Genomic DNA, 5,984 nt, shown 5'->3' with positions numbered 1-5,984 from the left:
TACATCTTAATACTGTACTGAGCTCAACTGTGCTTTATTTTCCCGCCTAAATGTAAGTGTCTATTTCAAAGAAAAAAAAAAGTCATAAAGGAATGTGGATTTCGAACCTATCAAAAGTCAGAGACAAAAACAACTGTTAGATATAGATCAACATCAATAGATTGAAACATGTACATGTGGTCACGTTAAAAGCATACAACTATTACCACCGATGCCGCTTCGCATCCTATCTTGTGCGCTCTTGACATTGGCGACGTTTTTAAGGTGCAATACGTACCCTTAAAGCCAGTTTCGTACATACGTAGGTCTGTATTCGTACGGACCGTCTACTTCGCGGAACATCTGTTTGTCAATTTTGGACAAGCAAATACGCTGTTGTTCGATACACCTCTGTGCATAAATGGGATGAGCCTCGGCTGCCGACCTGGGGTAGACAGAGCACGTACCGAACGTCTATATAACTCGATAATGTTTATAGGGTGATTATTCTTATTTCTACAAGCCAATTTCTAAACATCTCGACTCATCAATAGGGATGGATTAGATAAGATGGCTTCCGCTTGGTCTGATATTGACTGTTTAACTTATTTTGTTTGATTGAAGCGATCGCCTTATGATGCGAGATACAGCCAAATCGACTGCACCGAAACTGGAACAAGTCGCCATATTACGCTAACTCTAACCCATCTTATAATTGCCTTAAGGCTATTACTATTCACAGATAGTGTTTTATGCAGTGTATGCATATAATTCTATACAAACGGGAATCTTCAAAAAAAGTGTTTCATAGTGAATTCAACGCGTAAATAAGCTGTACCGACGCGCTGTGGAGCGTACTTATTCCTTAACGAACACGTTTTACCTAACTTATAAAGAAGTACTAAAATCACTGAAAATAAGGTTTTGCCAAATTACCTAATTTCGTTGTCGTTTAAGATTTAGATTAATTCGTGTCGAGATTGCACGAAATATATTTACACATATTTACTTACCTCTAGTAAAAAGTACTTGCAAGGGCTTCCAGCATGTATTGTGTTACAACTTGGCTGGCGTAAATTTCAAACCGGCGTAGTTCAGGGTCGCTCGAAGGCTCAGACCTCTTTTTGTATGCACATGATCCCACGAAGGACAAAACACAAATAAAAAAAAAAATTAGATAACCAGCACCAGATAAACAAACACAGATTGTATTTTCAATTCAGACTTTACTAACTATATTGGATTTTAGTCCTCGTAGTTCACGTGATTGTTTGTTGTAATCCTCGATGTACATCATCGTTTTATAGTTTTATGCTACCATTATACCATCATTTGTCATTTTTGTCAAATACGCAGTAAGTAATGCTATATATATGTCATGGACTTCAAAATGCCTTGGCAGGTCTTTGACGCAGGCGTATAAATGGCATTACATTATCTTGGATAAAGAGAAAAGTACGCGGGGCATTCTATACCGTGGTCGCTCCTACGTGTATCTACGTATTTGACGCTTACACAAATCGTGATACCGCATATTCGCGACCTACGGTACAGCTAGCGACGCACCCTAACCGGTGAATCGGGCCTATTTAAGGCACTTCTCTCTTTTTGCATTCCCTGGCAACTCTGTGATTCGGGTTGAATCGCGTCTGAATTATGTTAGCACAAAGCGCCAGCACCGCCAATAAAGTCAAGCCAAAAGGCTTGGCAGGAAAGCATGCGGAGACATAAGGTTTTCTGGAATGGAGCACCACAGAGAAAGGGTTTCGTTTAATAATCATGGCGGGCGCGAGGATGCCATCAATTTCGAGTCAGGTTTCACCCACTGCCGGCAAACGGAAGGGATCGCTGAACTCAATATCTAGTGACTGCGTCGGTTAAAAGGGAGCCGCTAAGGGATAAACAGCGACGGGGGATAGATATACGGCGAACTTGATGTCGGAAAGCAGGCGTTACGCGAAGCTGGGACTGCCAAATAAAAACTTGTACGGCCAATACATTACAGCTACTTTTAAACTTCGTCGGCTGTGGCTAAATTAGTGTGAAAAATGGATTGCGAGATCAAGCCATTTAAATTCGAAAATTGAGATGGGACTTGTACGTATTTTTGTATTTGGAAATTTTTTGCTTGCCTCAAGGTTATTAGCTTTCGATGATCATTAGAACCGCGTATAGAGTAGTTTTAAAAGATGGAAACAATCAAGCTAAATAGAAACACAACTTGCTCGGTATTGTAAGTAACATTATCAACAATCTGCAAATGATCTCTTGTTCGTTAGCGGTCCTCCTTGTTGTTTCACGTCAACACAATAATTTAGGAAACTCTCCTTTTTTGTATAGGTGGACCCACGTAGACGGTCGCTTGATTTAAGATTAAAGTGGAAATTGCGAATTGGTCCCGTAAGCTTGATTGCTTTTCACACACCTTTCTATATGTGTCATCGCTGTCGAGACGTGCACTTTAGGTCGTTTCAACCTCCTATTAGAAACCTAGGCTAGCAAAAAACGATTATTAATTTATTTACTAATACCTTTAGTTGTTTGCTAATGCGCTAAGGTAACATCCTAAGATAACAAAGCTTTCTTTGCAGACTGCTGATTAGTTCAAACGTGACTTAAATAACAGCGAATTTTCTTTACCTAATATCAACTTTTCTTTTTCCTTTTCTTTCGATCTACTGTGGAAAATTAATTTCCCTCACAACTTAGCATTAACGAAAAATAAAGAAACCAATCGAACTATGTTAGAGCTAATAGTTAGGCATGCATTTTCACCGATATTATTCAACTTCTGCGACGGAGTGTAACAAACTGCCGAATGTGTAGGCTTGCTTGCCTAGCCTTTTTTTGCTGGCTATTCGTCGAATGAATAAAAAGTTCGATTGCGACCTTCCACAAAGAAATACCTCTTTTTGAGACATTTGGCAGCGTTGACGCGCGACTCGCTTGTCGGTAGAATCCGTCTAAGTTGTAGAGTAGTCGTAGCATCCCTGCTCATGGACAAGGGAGTCAGGCGACGTAAAAGCGCCTCTAAAGAGAGTATGACGAGACAACGTAAATGGCGAGGCGTCGTGGGTATGGTGCGGTAAAGAATTGCAATCTTTCGATACAACGGACACCAGCGGCGGAAAGACAGGATGTTAGTAGTAAAGAGTTGTAAGAGCAATTCTAACTGGAGGAAGCGTCAGTTGCCAGTTTGCGCTCCACAGGCGTTCCTGCACTCCAGCGATATTCCTCTTAGGTCCTTTTCGGCTGTAATAGGACAGGCTAAACAGGCCAAACGCGTAGTGATTCTTTGATGTTTTCAGCAACAATGGCACCGGGCTAGTGCACCCCGGTACGGGTCATTTAGCAGGCAAATCCTACGGCTGTGGTAACAAGGAAAGGGGCGGTTAGCGCAACACTGAACAGCAACGCGGCAGAGAACGATATCTGGACAACAGTGAAAAACAAAGTAAAGAGCAGAAGTGCAAGCGCAAATTGATCGCGACCGCGAACTTGCGCAATGATGGCGGAGGCGGCATCAAGACTAGGCAAAGAGGACAGGAACCTTTTTTTCGCGAGCCGCTGTCATACTCGTATCAAGTAGATCAGTTGTATTTGTCTGTCTGTTTGGTTGCTTCCTGGTTACTGGCTTGCTTGGCCATCTTGCAACTAACAATTCAATGGTGAAGCTCTCTAAATGGTTATTAGTTACTATAAGGATCGATTCATTTGCACGTAGTCCGTGGATAATTAATAATTGAATAATTAAAATATTCCTGAAATATCGTACGCTATTTAAATTGCTCGTAAATAATTTCTATCTGTGTAAAAAAGCATCCAGTTAAATGGGTAATTAAAAATATAGAGACAGATATCCAGGGCTAGAAGGTTTCGATTTCGTCCCGACAGCCGATGGATACGAGTTCCAGCAAGCAACGAATTTGTCTCTCGTATGGTTGAGTTTCTGAACTATTATTGTTTTTCAGTGCGGTAATTTTTAGTAAATTATTAATTTCCAGAAATGCTAAGGTATAACACTGTATGGCTGTTTCCGGTAGGTTTAATAGTCCAAAGTCGCACAGTTCAAATAATCTTGATGATATAGGTCCATATATCTTAATGTCTTGATGCATCTTAGTGCTTCTTTCGACTTGATACCTTGCACATGGTCCCTAAATCGAACTATGCAAAAGATATCGAGAATGTACACCTCTTTGAGCCCACACGATTCTCTTATTGTCCGTCTGCTTCCTGCAGCTGACGGAGTGTTGGTGCGTGTGGAAAAATAAAATTCATTCCACCGATCTTTGCTGGGTGACTTATGCGTTCGGTCAAATAGTTAACTGGGCGTGTCATACTTCTTTCAGGACATAAAGAAGAGTCATGAAGGGATGGAAAGTAGCCCTTTTTCTTCCTACGTTTCGTCCCTTAGGTTTTCGTCGTCGTTGTCGTGCCTTTGGGGACGCACTTTTCATTTTATATTTCACATTCGGTTTTATTTTACGCCCCAGCGACTACCCTCTTGAGCGGCACTCGCCGTACGAAGCGCCAGCAAGAGCGATGGCTTGAGGGGCATTTAAGCGGGGAGCGAAGGGTGCCCTTGGAGCTCACAGTAGTATGTCCGTGCGTTTAAACGGGTGCTTCAAGCCATCGTTTTCAATTTTACATGTTTCATCTTATTAGCCGATAGTGACACAGGGGGTCGTGTGTTTGACTTTTCTTGATCTTGTCAAACAGATTGGTGTACCAGTCAAAATGTCACATTATGTGTTCCAGAGACTTTCGTTAGCTCCATCGATTAATGCATTGGTCGTGAATTTGGGTGCACCCAAACTCTTGAGACTTTAATAACCTAGTTTGTGTCTTGGAAAAGTTATCACACAATGCTTCCATAATCGTTTTATTCGGAAAGTATCTGATGAACTTTACGCGATTGCTATAACTGAGTTCGATTTTGTATGGAACATCTTGCTGCATTGAAACCTTGGGAAAGGCCTTTTGGTGTACATGATTCCATGGCTGCCTGCGATATTGGCTTTTTTGAAGATACTAAATTAGTCGATATTTAATACGTGAGTTTATTGAATACTAATCATTGCAGACCACGAAGCTCTACCCGAGAATATCAGGTGTAATTAATAGAAACATGCTTTAACAAAAACAATATTCGTAGTACTTATCTGAACAACTTCTTTTCTTAAAAAGCTCGTCACTGATCTACTGGATAAAATAAACTTTCATTCAACCTTCCAGATTTCAATCGACTGCGCCCAATTTACCGCGGCCATTAAAACTCTATCGAATGGCTGAAGAGTCAGTACCAAATTGCTCGTTTCCTTTGAAGCAGAAAAAGGTTACATGCAATTTCTCCATTCCACTGCTGAACTTCATTGAGCTTGCTTTCTCATTCCCCCGTTTGGCATCCGTTGCATCGACAATGACTCTTTGTATCTTTTTGGAGGGCACCTCTTAACTGGTGGTCCTCTGGGCTTGGTGGCCCTGCTGGATACTTATAAACTACGTCTGTTGAATTGAAATAGATGACCACAATGACCAAGTTGCCCCGATTTCAGTCGAGAGTCAGCCGCATCCAACGAAGTATCTCCAGCCAGACAATCGGCTAGCTTCTCTATTTTCTTCCAAGGAAACTAAAGGTTTTCTTTATACTACCCCTCCCACTCTGTCTCTTTACAAGGTAGTTTTGTCAACGGGTTAGCAGGAGTCCAAGGCTTCTAAACAAGTGTTGACGTAGCTAAAGGTCATTACAGCGGAAGGTCCCCTTAGTTTGTTTTTGGCTTTTAAATCTCTCAAGAGCTGCTGCTTTCCTTTAGTCCCCAGAAGGCCGTCGCCCAAGAAACGCGTGGATCCTTTCCTACAAGTTTGTCTCACGGTCTCTTTTTCCTACATTCCACTTAGATTTAACCAATATATATATATATATATATATATATATATATATATATATATATAGTCACAATCTTTTACCCGCACGACGCAAACAATGGGGTCAGTCTATGAAG

At 41.2% G+C, this 5,984-nt stretch overlaps 1 long non-coding RNA gene across 1 annotated transcript in view; it reads right to left on the bottom strand.

Moving 5' to 3' along the window:
- LOC147756689 (uncharacterized) overlaps positions 1-1,761 on the bottom strand; it is an 8,387-nt gene extending 6,626 nt beyond the window's left edge. Inside the window, exons 1-3 of the long non-coding RNA XR_015324441.1 lie at positions 1,214-1,761; positions 993-1,099; positions 278-424 (exon numbers count right to left, since the gene is read on the bottom strand). This is a non-coding gene — a long non-coding RNA (uncharacterized LOC147756689). The remainder of the gene's footprint in view (positions 1-277; positions 425-992; positions 1,100-1,213) is intronic.
- Positions 1,762-5,984: the final 4,223 nt, after the last annotated feature.

Source organism: Varroa destructor, unplaced genomic scaffold (genome assembly GCF_002443255.2).
Source record: "Varroa destructor unplaced genomic scaffold, Vdes_3.0 BEIS01000003.1, whole genome shotgun sequence".
Classification (NCBI taxonomy): domain Eukaryota; kingdom Metazoa; phylum Arthropoda; class Arachnida; order Mesostigmata; family Varroidae; genus Varroa; species Varroa destructor.
This window is presented reverse-complemented; position numbering and strand designations above follow the sequence as displayed.